The 21,029-nt window shown below is 32.4% G+C and overlaps 5 protein-coding genes and 1 long non-coding RNA gene across 8 annotated transcripts in view; 1 reads left to right on the forward strand and 5 right to left on the reverse strand.

Annotated features, from left to right (window-relative positions):
- The window catches only part of LOC145181042 (cysteine-rich protein 2-binding protein-like), a 400,331-nt gene that overhangs the window by 336,323 nt on the left and 42,979 nt on the right, over positions 1-21,029 (reverse strand). The gene's annotated exons all lie outside the window — the stretch shown is intronic.
- Positions 1-21,029, reverse strand: part of LOC145181378 (liprin-alpha-2-like) — a 391,227-nt gene that overhangs the window by 327,219 nt on the left and 42,979 nt on the right. The window lies entirely within an intron of this gene.
- LOC145180864 (tyrosine-protein kinase ABL1-like) overlaps positions 1-21,029 on the reverse strand; it is a 324,834-nt gene that overhangs the window by 260,826 nt on the left and 42,979 nt on the right. The gene's annotated exons all lie outside the window — the stretch shown is intronic.
- The window catches only part of LOC145181231 (uncharacterized), a 313,564-nt gene that overhangs the window by 249,556 nt on the left and 42,979 nt on the right, over positions 1-21,029 (reverse strand). The gene's annotated exons all lie outside the window — the stretch shown is intronic.
- The window catches only part of LOC145181932 (hamartin-like), a 175,945-nt gene that overhangs the window by 111,937 nt on the left and 42,979 nt on the right, over positions 1-21,029 (reverse strand). The window lies entirely within an intron of this gene.
- Positions 61-2,947, forward strand: LOC149883113 (uncharacterized). Its single transcript, XR_016456212.1, has 2 exons — positions 61-1,054; positions 1,263-2,947. It is a non-coding gene; the product is annotated as an uncharacterized LOC149883113 (long non-coding RNA).

Raw genomic sequence — 21,029 nt, forward strand, 5'->3', positions numbered from 1 at the left:
ATCCAATTTTAAATTTTCTTATTGTAAGTATGACCAACTACGTAATTATGACTATGCGTTAACAAGTATTTGTGTTAAATAGTTTTGATAAAATTTTTCTCTCTTAATTACTTTCTTTTGAAAATCTAAACTTATAGATGACTATTTCTTCCTTTTCTTTTTTTTTTTTTTTTTCATTATTTCTCTATTCGGAATTAAAATATTGATGAGCCACTGGGGCATTTTTTGTTTTTGGGAGAAAGATAAAAATAGTGCATAGTAATTAAAAGTCTGAAGACTTTTTCATGGGTAATTTTATTTTATTGTTAAGAATTTATATACTTATTAACGGTTCTAGAAAATAATCCCCGAGGAAAAAAGTAGAAGCTAAAAAATGCCTATTATTTTTAAATAACTTAATTTAATTTAACTAACCCCAAGCCAAATTCCAACCTCAAATCTTAACTTTGATAGTTGTTCCTGAAACATCCATTAGCTATGCAATTAGTCTTTAATTTTATAATTATCTAAGCCTGAGGGACATTTTCCATTTAGCTCAAACGCCTACTCTAATCGCCCTACCAGTGAAATCCCTTAACGAACTTCAAGTAAATCCTAACCATTTATTTTTTATATGAGTACTTCGCCGATTTTTTAAACGAGATGTTAAATTTCATAAGTCATAGCTTGAGAAAAAATAGCGGAAGGTTTTTTCTGACATTCTGATAAATCAATTATTACATAATGTTTTTTCGATGACTAAATAGCGTACTTCACTGTATGTGTACGATTGCGTGCGCGTATACGTACGCACAGAAATTTAAATTTTATTTTTAAATTTTAATGCTTCAAACTTTTGACTTTTAAAAAGATTAAACTTTTTACGTAAAAAGCACTTTAGATTACGTTTTATAAACCACATAAAATTACGCGCGTGCGACATCAAAATTTTTGCGTGTTGTTTCTTACTTTAAAAACAATATTCGCGAAACTGTTTCAAAAACGTATGACGCAAAAGTTTCTGCATAAATACGCACGCTTCAACACAATATCATGAAACCAAGAAAGTTTTTGAGTAAGTTTAGATTTAAATTTTGGAATGCACTTTTTAAATGTTTTTTAAAATATTTATTGGGCTTGTCAAAAAGTATTCAAAAGATTGGATACCAAAATTTGGTCCGACTTAAGCCGAATGCTGTTAAAAGGCAAAACGAGTTTTATGCTCATTCCAAAATATTGCTTAGTTTTTGTTTTGAATGCATCAGTTGTAGTTTTATCTTTAGAATTTTCCAAAATCTGTATTAGGATAATGAACGCAACTTTTCATATTAGTCGAAGATAACCTCGACGACCTACAAGTGGATTCCCACCTCGACAAACTTAAAAATGATTCCATGCAAACTGTTGGAGAGAGACAAAGTTCAGTGAACCATTATTAGCTTGTTGCTGCTTGTGCAATACAAAGAAGATCCTTTATTTAACCACATCCTCACTGCTTATGAGAAGTGGATTTTTAGGGACAAACTACGACAGACGTACTAATGGCAGAATCCTGATAAACTATTCCAGAACATCCAAACCCCCGCAAGCTTCTCTTTTGTATTCGGTAATTTACTATGTGGCGATGAAAAGTGGGAAAATAATCGAATGAATATTATTTTACTCCATAACAATAACAGAAACTAATGGAGCTGGAATGGTAAGTTCTGTTTCACCCTCCTATTCGCCAGACATCTGTCCAACGAATTATAATTCAGAGTCGTAGACAACTTCATAAAGAACGAAGAATTTTATAATGAACATGAACTGAAACAGGTGATTAACGGATTATTTTGACTAAAGCCTTTTGTATATATAAATACACTTTGTCTACAGGTTTCTCAAATTTACTTTATGAAAAACCTATTATTTAAGTAAATTTGTAAAAAGTCTAAAAAGTTACAACAATATGCATTCATCATGAAAAATATTTTGGTGTTGTTTATGAAATTAAACAAATGTTGTAATACCTTCATAAACACGACGAGCATTAAAAGGAAAAACAAATAAAGGTAAGCGTAAGATTAGTGCTGGGCTGAGTAAATAGAAGAGATTATTTTATGATTTAATTTTAGGTCGTAAGTTTATAGTTTCACTTAAAAGGCTAAGAAATTTAAAAAGCCATGGGCTTGTGTTGTCCCAAAAAACCATTTTTATGCAGAAACTGCAATGAAGAGGAAGTTAAAATGTTAAAAAAAGCAATCCTGAAAGTGAATAACAAATTTTTTTTAGTAAACAGTTGGAAATAAGCAGCATTAAAGAAAAGTTAAACTCTAGTTTTGAAAATATTTGTATATGTCTCCATAAAATTTCACAGCATTCCGAAACACCAACGTTTATCTGATAAATCATTTTTCAGATGGTTGTGCTGCACGATACAAAATTCGTAAAAATTTAAAGTTTTTTTAAATTATAAAGTTGATTTGAATATTGATGCGGAGTGGATATTTTTCGCCACAAGAAAAGTCAGTATGTAACGGAATATGCAATTAATGACATTTTTTAGGACGGCGATCTTCTATTTGACTTGTTACGTAAATTTTTTGAGATTGTCCGTTTTTTATCATTCGGTCTTATTTTTATGAGATTTTTTTATTCCGTAATTTCAAGGCCTTTAACAGGCCGCAACAGCTCATTTTCCGTAAAATTAGTGAAGGCCGACTTTTTTACGGTTAAAATTATTTTTTATCCTTGCTTATGTAAACAAACTTCAGAAACAAATAAAGAGCTTTATTAGGACAAAACATTTTGATTAAATTTCGGAAGTAAACATTGTAGGAATTTTTTTTAAGTTTATAAATAAGTTAATTGAAATAAAAATTTAAAGAGTTTAGCTAAAAATGAATATTTCTCATTTTTATAACTATATGTTTATTTTAGCTGTTTAACACTTGTAATACAAATAATAAATTTTTTGATGAAAAAAAAATATGTTAACTTTATTTTATTAAAATTATTCTGAATTTTTTAACTCAAAGTATTTTATTTTAAAGTTGAAAGTTTTGCTTGTTTTATTAAACATTCCTTCCCAAAATCTTTAGAGTGTTTTTTACAATAATTGTTTAAAAAAATGTTTGCCAAAATGCAGCAAACTTTTTTAACACTTCGAACAAGCAATTGAAATTTACTATTGCAGTTAATAAAAATGTCAATTAATCCTCTCTTGCATAGCAATAGTGAAACTTTACTCACAAGTATCACTTCAAATATAAAAAAACGATAAATAACAAAGACTTAATTGTCAGAAGGTTCTCTAAGTCTTCCCCTGTCTAGAAGGGGAAGACTTAGAGAACCTTCTGACAGGTTCTAATTCAAAGAACTAATCAAATTTCCATATTTTTGAAACATATCAAAGGCGTCTGTTTCTTCTAAAATTGAATGTAATTCTGGAAGTTTATAAGCAATAAAACCTGAAATATATAAAAGCCCTTGTTTGCATTCATTTGGCAATTGAACCTGAAAATTTTCACATATTGACATATCAAACTCCACATCAAGTTCACAGTTATCATAGTGGTGGTGAGCAAGAGGAAATATTGTAAAATCTAGCAACCTTCCAGTTTTGTCGATTCTAAATTTTTGAATAACATTTTGAACAATTATCAGATGAACCGCCTGACCCTTGCTGATATTTCCTAAACTGTTTTTAGTGCATCTAATTGCATATGTCCTAGCAATACATAAGATGCACCATAATTCAACAAATACTTGGCACAGTTTGCTAATCTTTTAGAAGTTTTTTGCAAAGCACTCGCAGTAACCATTGTTAACTTTTTCTCTCTTAATTTTGAATTTACGCGTTTCAAATTTTTAACAAAATAAGAAATATAGTTCTCTAAGAAATCTATTTGCCAATCATTGACTGAAGTAATAGGCTTTCTTCGAATATCATTTAATCTAATATCTAGACCTTTTGATTTACTGTTGACAATAAGCCATCACTTGACAACTGTTTCAATAAAAAGTGCAGTATCTTTAGCTTCAGGAACTTTAACACGTAATGCTGCAACTGTTTCATCACAAAAAACTTTGAAAACTAATCCAAAATTTTGTCGTTCAATTGGTTTTGGTGACTTGATGCCTAATATAACTTGCTCAAATCTGTTTCATTATTAATAACATAATCAACAGCATTCTCCAGTTGAGAATAATATCTAATAATTCCTTTGTTTAAAAAGTAAATAAATACCTCCAGAATCTTCTAAAGTTATATATATTAAAAACGTAGGTTTTGGTTCACAATGTTCATATGATATTAAAGATGTATTTTTTTCTTTTTCAACAAAATAAAATTTTTCTTCACAGTTATTTATCATTGACTTCAAGTTTTTTACAATTGAATTAAATTGAATAGCATCCATTTTTTTGAAGTTTTTGAACTCCAGTGACATCTTGTTTTCTAAACACTATTGAAATACAAGACACTGGTATAACTTTAAAGACTGATGGAGGATGCACTGGAACAAAACTACCACCTTTGAATTTTTTTAATTCTGCATCTTTAGGCTAGTGCTGAGCATAAATTTGTTTATAATCTGTAAACACAAAGTTGCATTTGGAAGTTTTTTAATCCATAACTCGCAATCCTCGGATTCACAGACAAAGACATACCAATTTTATCTTAAGCATTTTTTGAAACACGTTCAAACATTGACTGACCATTTCCTGACTATAAAGCATTGCAAAAACAATCAAACTGATCACTTTCAGTTATAATTTTCCGGAATTCACTGTAGCCTTTATTGCATTTATAGGACCCTGAATAAAATTCTTCAACAGATACTCCAATATTTACTACACTATCCCATAATAACTTTTTCATCTAAACAAGAAGAACAATTACTATTAGTAACTAATTCCAGTTATACCATTACAGCTCGAAGAACCATAACCTTATTTTCTCTTCACTTTCTTTGAAATTATAGAAAATAATTTCATTTTTGTAAACTTCGTTTACGATTTGAGTCTGATTATTTTCTGGCGATATCAGAAATGTACTTTAGATTAAAGAAAGAAACAGTAAAAACACCAAGTTTTATAAAACGAAACAAAATACAGAAAGAAATTATCTCGTTATTTATTTAAACAAAATACAGACACAATTATTTCTCTAAAGTTAAATAATTTTGCAGACCTGGAATCTTTTGAGGCATTCGGCTAAAAAGTTCTAAAAAAAGACTGATTTTTTAAATAGTAAATTCTCCATAACAAAAATAACAAACCTTTCTCTTTTTACTTTTCTTGATAAAACAGGTCTTAATTTTCCTAACTGTCAAAAAAAAAAAAAATCAAAGTTCCTTAGTTCCTTCGTGTGTATTTTTAAATGCCCCCGAACGTCGATTATCTGCCCCGAACGTCTATAATCTTAAAAGTGAATTTCATTTGCATGGTTTTGTCAAAACAACATTTTTTTTTTTGAAAACAAAAGAACGACGTTCTGACTGTATAGCGCACAAGTCTATATTTACAAAGTAAGGTGAATTCGCATTGTATATAACATTTTAAATAGGTTACATGGAGTTGTTTCACTATTTGGTAATTTCCAGATCCACGGATATTTGGAAAATCTATATATGAAAGATCGCCGTGTAGCAAGATTGAAAAAGTGAAATCGAACGACACTTGCGAAAGTCTTAAAGTTCGCATTTTAAAAAGCAAGACATCAAATGACACTTATGAGTTTGACTCAATCAATCTCATGCTAAAAAAAAGTAATCATCTATTGTTAACTAAGTTAAAGCTAATGTCATCTCATCTAATGATTTAAACCATCTAATTAATTATTAGCTTTAAATGAGCAAATGAGAGTTCAAGTATTTCAGAAGTTTTAAAAGTGTGAAAAAAAAAGCTATGAAAAACTTTAAATCAAAAAGCTCTTTCGAAATATGGGATGTCACTTGTCTTCGAAAATGCATTTCGTACACTTGCATTTGTTCTTCTTTTCAGATAATTTAGGGACTGTAAGCAATGAACATAGTGAAAGATTTCACTAAGGGACTGTAAACAATGAACATAGTGAAAGATTTCACTAAGGGACTATAAGCAATGAACATAGTGAAAGATTTCACTAAGGGGCTGTAAGCAATGAACATTGTTAAAGATTTCACTAAGGAATGACTACTATTGAGGAGAGAGATCAGGAACGTTTTAAATCCAAACTGATTGGGGATTATTGTTGGTTTCTTCAAAGTCACAAAGCGCAAAAGCAGATGGTTAAACCATTTTGAAGTATATTTAGAAATGCTACATACGCACTAACACAATTCTGACTTTAAATTTGAGTAAAACATAGTCGATTTAGTCAAGAACACATGTCGGAGTAGCATACAATTTTTTTTTATTTGTTTTTAATTGTTGTTAGTTATACTAATACTTAAAAAAATAAATAAATAATAGACACAATGGTAAATGTATAATATTCAAAAGTAGAAATTGAAAATAGACGAAATACAAACGTCTGTATTTAAAGCTACCAACTCTAGCTTTCCAGCAAGTTCTTACGTGCTCATGCATAGATTTGAAAAATTTCATGCATAATTTGAGTTGGATGTCCAACCAAGTTTTCTCCAGCTTCTCAAGGAGGTCCTTAGTGATTACCAATTTTCTGTCCATCCTTGACAAAATACTTTTAATAGAGTTGAAATTAGGTGATCTTTCATATCATGGTGAGACTGTTAGATTGTTCTTTTCTCCTAAAACATTTGTTTACAAAAATATTATTATTTCTAAAAATACTTTTATTTGAAATATTTTAGAATCAAATTTCGGTGACCTGTCATTTTGGTGACTCATTCAGTTTATTATATTACACTATTTAACACAATTTTTGTTTTTGGTTTTCAAGTGTTATACTTTAGTTACTTATGTCTACAGACCATCGAAAAACAACAACACTCAATACAAACTTTGATTTTATGATAACAGCCCAGGAAAAGATCATAAAACAAGGAAACTGCTATATATTTCTTCGGCATTCTGATAAAAAAATTTTTGTATTATAAATAGACAATGAAAGTCAAGTAAAAAAGGTTTATAAATGAGTGAGTGTAATGAAACTCGTTTTCTCGAAGAAGCCCCAAAATGTAGCACACGCACCCACACACACACACACACACACACACACACACACACACACACACACACACACACACACACACACACACACACACACACACACACACATACCATCATGCTTTTGTAATAATGTCCTGGTAACGACGTTCAAAGTCAAAAACAATTTGATGAAAGTGGTCATCTTGTTGAGCTTGTTGAATTGTTCTACCTGAATTGGTAAAGATGAGAGTCAAGGATACAGACTTTGAGAGACATTCTGGATTCCATTTCGGCGTAATTGTTTATGAGAGTTTGAGCCAATTGCACCAAGCTCTCTTTTGATTTTTCAGGAAACCATGAACAACTACTTAAAGCTGTTTTCTCCGTCCTGTTCAGCAGCTCGACAAATTTGTTACATTCCTGATCTTATTTCATTTATATTTATAATCATTATGATCTTCCTAACTTGCAGTCCAACAAAGATACCAGTCACCTCATACAGCTTTGGAACTAGATCTTGGAGCCACTTAAACGTTACTGACTACTTTTGAAGAGCATTAACAAGTTGCTTAATGAGGTCTTGATAAGCATTGAGGACTTGATAAGCATTGGTAATAAGCATTGGTGGTTCTCTGATAGTGCGCTTTAGAGTCACGTTTGTCTCAGAAGCAAATGAAAAAAGGAATTTTTGAGAAACCGCCTTAAAGATCATTTGGAATGGCACCATTTTCAAGTCTCCGATGACCACTCATCCATAGTCCTCATACTTCAAGGCAGCAATATCTTGATACTAATGTAACCCTCTTTGAGATATATAGAGTGAGCTTTAAAGGGAAACGGTTAGTTATTTCCATTAAGAAGCAGTACGGCTTTTAGACTCCGGGATGAACTGTCTTTAAATAAAACAATTTACTCTGGTTGCAGGGGATACCTATAAGTATGAATAGACTCATCACATTGCTGCAGAAGCACAGCCCATCTTGCTGACTGAAGAATTTGGTAGCTGCTAAACTCACCGGGTAGAAAAATTAAGGCTCTTTTTTCTCTATTTTACCATCCTGTAAAATAGTAGATGTATTTAACTATATAAATTTAAAAGTAAGATGTTTTTCCACACACAAGACAAAATGCCCCTGCTGGGTGCAAACAACCTCTTAAAATCATCTAAATAAATACAATCCGATATTCTCTTACTAAAGCATATAACCGGGTTGTTGGTTCGAGTCACCTGTGGTTTTATGCTTGTATGACTATTACTGGACAGTCATAGAAAGTTAAGAAAGTACATTCTAGAAAGTTCTAAAAATGTTATGAAAGTTCAAAAGTTCAAGTTTTTGTTTACATGCTCTAACTTAAAATATTGGTTTGGTCAATAATTCATTGCGTTTTCTTCCATTTTAACATACAAAAAAATTTTTTGATAAAGCAAAAACAGTTTTTTAACAAAGTTTTGTTAATTTTGCTTAATGACCTTGAGCGAGGAATCATTAAGTTCCCTGTCATAATTATTTTATGATTAAATGGCCTAATTTTGTAAGTTAATAGAATACGCAGCGACGTCTGTATATATATATATATATATATATATATATATATATATATTTTAAATGACGACATCTTGTATGAGAGTTGAATAAATTTGATATATGAACTTCAATAAATACGAATTCTCTCAATACTAATTTTTTATTTTATCTAAGAAATTTTCGCTAGGTTATTGATACTAGCATCTTCAGCTTTAATTACAAATTGATAATAAATTAAATTACAAACAAACTTTAACGGTAACGTCACTTTTTAATGGCTTCTTTAAACTTTGCTTTAATTGGGCTTCTTTAATATTACGTAGGTATAAAAAATATGGCGTCCAGAATTTCGTTTTTACATATTGACCATCATCTAAATTCATACCTCCATTTTTAGGTCCGCAGTTGTTGAATTGAATTTCGATTGCCTCTCGAACTTTTCTTTCAAATTTTTTGGGTTCTACTTTTAACGTCTTTACTTGATCCCATTTTATATTACATGAACATTTAATTTTATGATGCCCAATTGCAGATTGTTCTAATTTTTCTTCAAAAACATTTTTTTGGTGTTGTTTTGTTCTTGTTGCTATTTTCATTTTTGTTTCGCCGATGTATTTTTGTTTACACTCGCATTCTATTAGGTATACTCCGGGATGGCTATTTGATGGTAGTTTAGTTTTGTTGCGCGAAGTTAGCAAAGATTTAAGATTTGCACTGGATTTAAAGACTGCCCTGTAACCTGCTTTCCTAAAGATTTTTCGAAGTTTTGGTGATAATATTGGGATCCACGGTAGTGATATAGTTGGCATTGTTGCTTCGTTGTTAGATAAAACTATTTCATTATTTGAGTGTCGTTTTTTTATAACAATATTTGCAAGGTCTTGTAATTTCTTCTTTTCGTATCCATTTTCAGCAAACACATTTATTAGGAAATCGATTTCTTTATTTAAAAATTTTTTAGAGCAAATTGATAAAGCTCTATGAATAAATCCTTTAAATATTCCTTCTAAGATTTTTGGATCGTGGTTTGAATTGGGCTTAACCTGAATATTTGTTATTGCTTTTTTTCGATGTATGTTGAAATCATATTTACCTTTTTGGTTATTTGTTATTTGGATGTCTAAAAAATTTAATCTTTTGTTTTCATCTTCCAATTCAATTGTGTATTTGATGGCATGATGTTGACTGTTTAATATTTGTTGAAAACGGATGGCATTATTTTTATTTGTAAATCTTGCATGGCTATCATCTACGTACCTGAAAAACGATTTTATTTCTAACGGTGGATTAGAATGAAGCGCAATGTTGATTGCTTTATTTTCAAAAAATTGCAGGAAACCTTCCGCAAGTACTACCATGAGTGAAAGTCCTATTGGACCTGAATCTACAAGTTCGTGAATTTCTTCATTCCATAAAAAATAACATTTATATAAACACAGTTCTATTAGTGATTTTATTTCTGAAACGCTTAGTTTTGTTAGTTTATTTAAATTTGGGAAGTGCTCTAACATATCAAGAAGAATTTTTGTAGCCTCTCCCAGAGGAATTGATGGATATAAATTGACAACGTCATAAGATACCTGTATTTCATCATTTGATATATTCCAGAGTTTAGCTGTTTTTACAAAAGTTGACGAATTTTTTAACTTTGTTATGTTTTTATCTAAGATTGGTATAAATATATTTACTAGATATTGTGATATTCCATAACTTGGTGTCCCGATGGTTGAAACTACTAATCGCATAGGGTAGGATTTTTCCGGTTTGTGCGCTTTAATTACACCATACATACGTGGCGGTACTGGGTCGCTTGGGTAAAGACTTTCATATTCTTTTTTGGTAAATCGCCCTTTTTTATTCAATTTTGATAGGTAAGTTCTAATTTTAGTAGCAAATGTAATGGTAGGGTCCTCTTTAATTATCTTTGTTTTGCCAATCTCTTGACGAATTTTGTCAATGGCTTTGTTGTGTTCTATTCTAACAAAACCTGCTCCTTTATCAAAAGAGTATATATCAATGTTTCTGTCCTCTTTTATTTGTTTTAATGCTTCCCTCTGTTTATAATTTAAGTTATTGTTTTTTTGTGGTTTAAGCATTTTAAGTTGCCTCAACACGTTTCTGCGTAAGTCTTGTGAACTCTCAATTTTGTTGCAATACTCTAGTTTTGACGCAGTGGATTCTGTTACTGAAATAATGTCTAAATAGGGTATATTTTGTATAGTTGGAACAAATTTAGGTCCTAGTTCTAAAAGATTTCTGTGGTTTTCAGGTATTTCCGTTTCACATAGGTTTAGTACAACATCTTTAAGAAATGAAGGAGTCTCAGCTTTTTCTTTTAAATTTATATTTTTCAAGATATTAAATTTTTTGATCAGACGATATTTAGATTTAAGAAACATTTTTTCTCGGGATTTTTCAGTAACATTTTCGACAGATTCATAATCATCTTGAGTTAATTTTTTATATAAATAGTTTTGGATATCTTTAACAAATTTTATTTGATTAAAATAACGAGTTCTAGAATCGTTTTTAATGCATATTAGTAATTCAAAACGGTACCTTTTAGTTATGTCTCTTCCTCTTTTGTTATTTATTGGACATACAACTCGAAGCGACTTTGGTATTAATTTATGTTTTACACACTTTTGAAGAAAGATATATTGATTCTTCGATTTTGCCATATTTGTTTTTGCTTGTTGTAATTTTTTTGTTTCTTTATAAAGTTCAGCTCCGTATTTAGCTGTGAAATAAATTTTAAATGACGACATCTTGTATGAGAGTTGAATAAATTTGATATATGAACTTCAATAAATACGAATTCTCTCAATACTAATTTTTTATTTTATCTAAGAAATTTTCGCTAGGTTATTGATATATATATATATATATATATATATATATATATATATATATATATATATATATATATATATATATATATATATATATATATATATATATATATGTATAGATATATATATATATATATATATATATATATATATATATATATATATATATATATATATATAATATATAGGGAAAAGGCGGTTCTGGCGCATTAACCCATTCCCATACTTAAGGATGCATAAAAAATGGTGAACACTTCATATCATGTTCTTGGACAAAACCAATACTTAAGAGTCGTCTTTAAAAATCAAGAAGAAGTATAAAAATAATCATGTTATTTCTATACCAGTTCTTCAAGATGCCTGTTCTTCTTTATTGCCTTGTTTTGTAATGTCCGATAGCCAAGGTGTGAATTCCGTCTTCTAAGATGAATTTTTGTCGTCGTTAGCGCTGAGTGCGACTTTGTTGATTTCTTCGGTGTAGACATCGTGATGACGTGATCGGAAGACGTTCATGGTGGTGAGTTTTTCTTGTTTAGTCATTAAGCAGTCGTAGTAGTCTTGATGAGTGATGTGATTTTTAACAATGCACTTCTTAACACCTTTGCATTTTTTATGTTCTTGATCATCTATTTCTTCAGGGATGTAGTAAGAGTAGAGTTTGGGTCGAAGACCAATAAACTGCGTGATTTGCTTTCCAGCGGTTTCATCTTTGAACTTGCCAATGATCTTTTTATTTTCGCCTACTTTGAATCCAGCGTTTTGAATGGCGGGATGATCTTTAGGAAAGTCGCTCGTGTCAAATTTTTCAAGTACGTCATCAGCAATCTCTTGATAAAAATCATCTGTTTTGATTTCGTAAATGAGCGAGTCAGTGTCAGTCATGAGTAGTTTTGCACGATCGTCGTATTTAGGCTTCATGTAGTCGTAATGATGTTCAAACATGAGAGTTTTGCTTATGTCCAGGACGCTCATTCCCAAGTAAACGGGTTTGTCGTAAGTGACTTGTGTTTTCTTCATATGAATTGCGATGAGTTTTTCATCAAAAATGGTGTAGCGATCATATCGAGGGCTTTTGGATAATTTTAAGGCTTCTTTTTTAGTGGTGACCAGTTTAATATCGACATGCTTTAGAATATTTTCCATGGTTTTTCCAAACATGGAGTTGTTCATGAGTTTAAAGAATTCTTTTTCAAAGTCGTTTTTAGCGACTTTTCTTTTATTGGTGTTGAGATCAATGTATTTTTTCATGAAGGGTTCTTCTTCAAAGGCGATACCACGATAAATTTTGGTGATGACTAAACCCAATCGTTCATAGAGTTTTAGGTTTTCATGGTGAATGATATATTTTGCTTTGTTGTTTAAATTGGGAACGAGCTTGTCGACTTTATCAATTTTTAATCTTTCAGGAGCCAAAGGGTAGTCATTATGTAAATCGTGTAGACTTTCAGGATAGGTTAAATCGACTTCGAGAATACAAGGCATGGATTTCCAATTTAAAAGTTCATCCTCAGCCATCCATCTAAATCCTCTAACAGGAAGAGGTTTGCACATGGCCCACCCATAAAGGTTATTAGCGTCTAAGTACTGAATGAATTTCGATGGTTGTGAAGGATCGTACGAGTCTCCCATGTATTTGTTATTGGCAGTTCCATATCGGTTTGAGATCATGCATATTCCGCCGCGTATCCCTCTTTGAACCATGAGAAGCATATCAATATCGGTTAGAAGCTCTAACTGAATTCCAGTTAGTTTTAACATTGCATCCCAAGCCAAACCGGGTGAGGTGTAATACCAAAGAGGGTCTAGACCGTAACTTTCTATGCAAGTGTCTCTGAAATTTTCAAAGACATCAGCTAAAATGAGCACGTCTGAGATGTTGTACAGCTCGTGGTAATCTTTAAACGTTTCACATCCAAATACCTTCCAAACGTTTTGAGCATGTGCATAGTCTTCATCGCTGATGTGTTTATCGTCTAGTTTAGAGTAAAAGGCTTCTTTGGGTGGCAATTGTGTTTCAGAGAATTTTTTAATGGAGTCCACCCATTCGTAAGGGTAAATGCCTTTTCTTAATAGCAAATCTCGTTTTGCTCCGCTGTGGAATGAATTTAAGTTTTTGCACATGATGTCTCCTTTTTTAGATCTTCTATGAGCGCAATCTTCACAATTGTCTTTACATTTGCATTTTTTGCCTTTCTTAACCATACAGTCCTTTTTGCATGTTTTTAGTTCTAATTTTGAGCACTCCTCACACAAATCTTTAACAAGGTTGTCAGTTAAATCTTTTAAAGGGCTTGACATGAACCTGTAGCTGTCAACGAACCGTAAATCTCTATACACTATTTTTGGTTTACCTTTCTTATCAATAGAATCTCTCACTTTGATGCTTTTTGTGAAGCTGATATATTTTTCTTCATTGTTGGGTATACAAGTGATCTTTCCTTTTTTTCCACCTAATCTCTTGATGAACAAATGGCTGTCATAGCCAGACAAGTTATGAAAGACAACGGGAATAAATTTTGGAATTTTATAATCCAAGTTGCATTTCTTATGAGCAGCACCACGGTACTTTCCAGTCAAATGGCAGTGATCCCATACTTTATCACCGTTAAGATCTTTTTTGCAAATATGGCATTGGGTAGCAGCCTCAAAATTCTTTTTATCCTCATTAGTCTCTATTCTCTTATTTTTCCATTGTTCTTGCCGTGAATAACTATCGTCACAAATCTTTATAAAGTTAGCTTCAAGCATGGTAACAAATTTTTGAGCCACGTCGTCATCATCACTTTCTGCTGTATACGTTTCAAGCTTTCCCTTGTAAATGGTTTCGTCGTAGCATTTGATATAATAGACGATGGAGCTTGGAACATGCTTTTGACATTTTTTGGTATATGACTCTTTATTATTATACTCAGTGTTGTCATCGATAGGTTTGATGAAACTTTCAAAGTCGGCATAGACGCAGTACGGAACTCTCATACTATTGTTGTAGTTTTTAAACTCAAGGGTCGACCCTTCTTTTGGAAGATCGATTCTCATAGGCGCGTTATCATAGCAGTATTTTTGATGAATTTGGAGCTTTTCTTCTTGATCATAGCCGTGCATGCACCTTCTGCAAAAATATCTTTTATGTTGATGTTTTGATGCTGAAGAACGAGCAAACCGACTGAAATTTTTAATGAGGCAATAATGGCTGTTTTCTTCGTTTGAAATATACAACAAATCAACACAGTGCTTTCGATCATGAAATTTGGATATTTGCATAGGTTGAGGTTTATTCATTTCGTAGTGAAAGACGTTCACGCTGATGTCAGGATTATTTTTCTCAAACTTTTCGACTTGAGTCACCTTTAAAGGAAACTCCATTCCTTCCCAATTCAACTCTTCTGATTTTAAAATAAGATCATTGTCAATTCTTTCATTGTCTCTATTTTTAAGATTCAGCGCCCTGGTGACAGACCATTTAAAGCATTGGTTGTCCTTGTTTACCATGTTGATGATCGCCTTTTTGTCTTTTAGCTCTTTAGACAGCTCCATGTAGGAAGAACCCTTGAAAGGTTCATAATCGATAAATCTGATATCCATTCTTAAAATCTTCAACAAGACGCAATTGGATCCCATCTTGTTGTAATTAGCGCTTCGCTCCAAGATTTTTTCTTCCATTTGACTCACAACCGTTCTTACATCTGTACCCTCCAATATAATTTTCAAGTTGGATGAAAAGTGAGCCATCTGAGTAGTCTCTTCACCTGTTAAGATGCTTACGCGAGTCATTTCACAGATTAAAACAATTCTTACTTTTGTATTCCTTTCTCCTTCCATGGTTTGAATAGCAGACTCTCTTACCAAATTAAAAAAAGGAACAATGTCTTGGTATCGAGAAGAAGGTGTGTAAGAAAATAGTCTAGCAGCACGCTCTGCAGAATGTTCAGTCATTTTAAACTTTACTGTAAATGGTTTTAGCGCGAGAGGTTTATACACTGTTCTTAATACAAGTGATTTGATAGACTGTATCTTTTCATCGATTTGTTTCACTGATTCGCTTACCTTCTTCTTGACTACTTCAGGAACGTAAGGATCTATCCATTCTTTAATATCATTAAACTTATTTGCAACATATGACGTCACACTTTTTGCAACTGCCGTCAGACTTGAAAATAAACCAGGTCTTGGAGCAGGAACCGGTCTAGGTGTAATGACCTTTGTTGAATCAATGACTGGTGTGTTAAGAATAGAGGGTTCATCTCTTGTCATCCTATTTTGCAAGAGAGTAGAAGGTTCGAATGAAATCAAGTCGTCAGACCTTGGCCTTGGAGCAGGCACAGGTCTTTCAGAACCAACAGCAAACCTTACTTTTGTCGGTTTTACAGAAACTTTTACAGCTGGTTGAACAAACCTAACCACGGTAGGTCTTTCATTAACAGGCAACGGTCTTGCCTCAGTCGTTCGTCTACGAGGAGCAGGACCATACCCAATGATAGGTCTTGTGTTTTTTATTGCCTCAACAAGCTCTTCCTTGGTCATTCTGGTATAGTCTTTTATAGCTCTTTCTTTAGCATCCCTTCTTAATGATGCCATTGATACTTTTCGATCTTTCACAGTTTTACTTTCCATTTTTATTATGGAAAGATTTTTCTTTATACCACTTTCAATTTTTCGCTCTTTAGCGGTAGTTTTTGCTTTTTGCTTTTTAGCATCAGTTTTATCACCCATTTTATTAATGGAAAGAAAAATTTTTTCGATGCATTCAAGTTTTCGCTCATTAGCAATTAATTTTTTTGAAGAATGGAGACTCATTTTATCTCTGCCGTGATTTTCTTTAAGTCGATTCAATTTTTTTGAATCTTAGCACACTTTCAGCATATTTTCTTCTTCGAAAAGTTTTTACCGTTTTTCAATTCTTTTCGCGGGAGAATTAAAAACTTATGAAACAAGATAATTGGCAAAAATTTCGCTTATTGAGTCGTATACATGTGCTTGACCCATTTCATCAAATCTAATCGTATACTTTCTTCCCCACTCGTCATGTGCAGTAAATTCGCATCCAGCCGCATGAATTTCTTTTTCTTCATCAAACAGATGCGCACGACCCATGGTATCAAATTCAATCACATACTTCCTCTCCATCTTTTTATTTATGCCAAGAATTTTATTTAAGTCAATTTTTTAACATGTTAAAAGTTAAAAAATCAATTTTGCTGCTTTTTACGTTTTTCAAGCTTTTCAGAATTTAAAAATTCAATCTTGATTCCATTATCCACCTTTCCATCTCGACGCTCTAAATATCTCCATCCACGTCCAGTTCCTGCCATCGCTTTGTAAAGAGACTTGTATTCAGTCACCTCACCCGTTTCAATGTTGGTTATTCTCACAGTGATGGGCTTTTTCTTAACAAAACGAAGCCATTCCCATTTTGGATCGGTTGGTTTCTTTTCCTTTATTTCACGTATTTTCTTTTCTTTTGCTCTTTCTAAAATCTCATCTTTACTGATTAAATTATTTTCAACCCCAAGCATCATCAACGTTATTAAATCGTTTGCTGTTTTACTAACACCGTTTTCATTCAGCAAATTTTTCAAATACGATGTTGTATATCTCATTTTATTATACCAAGATTTTTTTTAAGTCAATTCAATTTTTCCTGAAAAGACATCTTAATAAACTTAATAAACAGCAGTCATGTTGATTCCATCTGAAACAAATTTAAGCAGTTTGTCAGAGATCACCACTGCAAAAATAACGGTATTTGCAATAGTTGAAGTTCGAAATTTAAGGTTTACCACTAATTCAGCTGTTTCCGACGCCACTCTTTCTTTTTGCTTGCTGATATCTACAAAGAACAACGGATATAATTTTATATATTCAAGCAAGGACAATCCAGATTGACAAACAAGTTCATTTGTCCCGTAATATTTTTCATCAAAAGAGAACGCATCTGAATAAGCCATATCCACTCTCTTTTCTCCAAAATTCAAGTCGTAATTGTAATTTGGATACTTTATTCCATTAACAGTCACGTAAAAATTGCTAACATCACAATGGTCGAATAGTGACGGATTAACTGTTTGACTGGAATTTCTGTTTGTCTGAAGTCCGAACAAGATAAATCTTGGAATGCTTTTGTCAGTGACTCTTCCAAGCGACCAGGTAAATTCTGTTTGACCGGCTGGAATAAGCTGTCTTTCACATTTGTTTGATTTATAAGCCAATTGAATGGGAATTTTTTGAGCCATTAAATTCATGAATTCAGTCTTTTTCGAAATATCTAATTCAACGCGAGGCATATAAAGTCTGAATTTTTTAAGGTTGATCATTCCTGCACTAACGCTCTCCGCTCTATAAATCGCATCATCACATTCTTTCTTTGTAAAGGTGATGGTATGCCTAAACCCATAAACAACTTTGTCATAGGTTTCGCAAAATCCAAAAATGTGCTTCAACGGAATTTTAAACGAAAAAGCTCCAACGGATGTAGTGTCTGCAAACAAGTGGTCTCGTCTAACATTGAATCCTGAATTTCCAACAAGATTTGACGTATCCATATACCACATCTGTTTTAATCCATCAGCAAACTGAAATCCATAAGGATATTTCATCAATCCAAGTATGGTGGTGGCTGGACCTGGATACATCACTCTTTCCACTTGCTCTCCCGACAAGTCATAAGTCACATCATTAAACAAATACATCAAAGCGTTGTTCACCAGTGCAATGTTGTCTTTAGCATCGTAAAAGGTTCCATCGCTCTTTTTCAACACTCCTTCAATAAGAATGTAAGCCTCTGATGGTACTGTTTGAATCGATTGTCAGTCTATCTCAAAAGTAATCGTGCCTGAAGAATTTAAATCGAGATTGGTTGGAAGATACTCAAAAAAATCAACTTTTTCAATACCAATATCATACTCTGGGTTCTCAGTAACTCTTAATCGCTCAGTACTTATCATTTTTTATATAATAAAAAATTATTTAATTCATTTCAATGTCTCTCATTGCAAGACATTGCAAGTTTATAACAAGTCATCGCAACAGAATGCTATCTTCATACTATTTTCATGCCCTGCCCTATTTTCACCAGGTCTTGAATTCGAATCGCGTTCTTTTTAGACATTTTCTTACTTTGAATAGATGAACCAGTCTTTAATTTCTCAATGGTCTTTTTACCTTTGTCAATAGCCACATCTCTAGCAGTGGAAATGGCTGAAAGGGCTAACTCTGTCCCAGCAGATTTTGCAGCTGTAATCGCTTCTTGTCCAATTTTACTTGTTGCAGCATTTTTAAGCAAATTCACTGTTGCTTTTGACACACTTGACGCAGCTGCTCTTTTTATGAAATTTTTAATCATGTCCACAATACCACCTCCACCAACAACGTTCTTTTTCACATATCTTCTTTTGTTCACAATGAGCATTTTTTAAATAAAAACAATTTTTTAAATAATTTTATCAATAGTCCTCATTAACGATTTATATTCCTCTTTATTAATCTCTCCTTGTCTCAACAGCTCATCGCAAATAGCAACAGCCACATTTCTTGACTCTTTATTCCCAGCATGCCATGCAGCAATACTCAATTCAAGCTTTTCCACCAACGCATTAGGATCGCTCGGAAGAATAATGACACCGCGACCTTTTTTACCTTTTTCAATACGCATCATTTTTTCCCAAATAGGAGCAATAAGTTGCTGATACTTTGGTCTTCTTGATGATTTCGGTTTATGCTGTTGCGAATCAGATCTTATAGCATCACTGTCCATTAAAATATTTTCATAATTTTGCAAATCTTCATCGGTATAGCTCTTTGGTATTGTTAATTCAGTCATCAGTTCCCAAAGACCTTTTGTTCCATTATACCTTTCTTCACCGACAATGATATCATTTCCATCTATTTCAACCTCCATTTTTCCAATGTACATTTTATCTCCAACTTTGTTCACTTCGAAAGGTCTTTTCTTTTTTTGATCGACTGACAGGCTTTCGATCATCTTTTCATTGCTCTCGATGATCGGCTTGAACAGCTTGCTCACATCAGCTTGAAAATTCGTATCTGAAATGTTGTCATTCACGTTGTTCTGATAAATTCTCTTTCGTCTGTCATTAATTTCTTTCACAATTTCATCCCTTTTATTCATGTCTTGTATTTTAAAGAAAAACATCTTTTTAAAATACGTGGAAAAAAACATAAATTGGTTTTACGACTACGTTGATCCTTTCTTAAAAAGGTTATTGAACGTTTGAATCGCATCTTCTCTTCCTTTTTGAATCAAGTTTTCTTTAGTAACTTCATCTATTCCCTTTTTGGTTTTAGTTCTTATTTCCTCTGTTAAGGATTTAAACTTTTGAAGCTCGTTTAAAATCAATTCATACTCTGAATCGCTTATTTTTCCGTCTATCAACGCTTTGGAAATGTGCTCGCTAATCGTATTCAATTTCGACTCTGCCAACACTTTAATCTTTTCATGCTTCTCCGCTTTTAATGCTAGTTTTTTGTTGACTTGCCCTCCTACAATGGATAAAAACCCCATTCCAATAGCCACACCTTCACACGCAATTGCAACAGGGGCAGCAGCGATGGTTGACAAAAGCCCAATTCCAGTTGCACCTAAAGCAATGCATAAGGCTTGCATTGTATTATCCGCATTAGAAATGATTCTAAACACGCGATGATACTTTTTGCTGAGATGTACTCGCTTTGCTTTTTCACTCTCTATCTCTTTTTGTAACTCGCTTATTTTTTGAAGACGGTAAACATGTCCTTCTTCTATAGGAGCTGTTGGAAGAACTGGATAAAGTTTTTCATTCAATATTTCCATTTTTTATCAATAAAAAAATTATTTTAAATCAATGTAATTAATCTTACAAAGTTTTTCTCCTTTTTTAACAATCACGTCCTGTTTGCTGTTACTATTCATATCCATAATAACATCATCTACAGACTCTGAAATAATAACTTCGTTTTTTCTATAATTCAATTGATCAGTAATTTTATTCATTAATGTTATCACTGCAACACCTTTCTCCAAATTCAACCCAATGGATAAAGCTATCATTGTATGTGAGAGAGCAGCAAATTTAATGTCTTTCTGAGCAAAAATCTCATATTGTTCATTAACGTTGAAATAAGGTGGATGATCTAACGTTTTCGTAGACACAATAATGTTACTCGGTCTTCTTTCCTCCAACTCTCTAACCCTCTCTTCCAAAATTTTTAATTGCAAATCCAAACTGTGAACTTCTGCTGAGACAACATTTCTAAAAAACTTGTGAGGAGCATGCATTTTACATATTAAAAATTAAATTTTAGATCATTTTTGCAAACTTAACAATTCATTATTATCCACCCATGAGTTGAACGAGTCTGGATATCTCAACCATTTGACTAACGACTTGCTCTTGGTTTTGCGAATGATTTTTTCAATTCTGAATATGTCTTGATGCGTCTTTTGCATCTCCTGCTCGTAAAAGGTGCCTTGAATTTCTTCACCGTTAGCGTCAGAGATTTTATACGTGGGTGGATTCGTATGCTGAACATTTGACACTGTAAAAACCTCCTCTGTCCATCTCGGTGTATACCCCTTTTCAAAATG

This window comes from Hydra viridissima, unplaced genomic scaffold, assembly GCF_058129835.1.
Source record: "Hydra viridissima isolate aposymbiotic clone 2 unplaced genomic scaffold, HvirCarnegie_v1 scaffold_10, whole genome shotgun sequence".
NCBI classification, from domain to species: domain Eukaryota; kingdom Metazoa; phylum Cnidaria; class Hydrozoa; order Anthoathecata; family Hydridae; genus Hydra; species Hydra viridissima.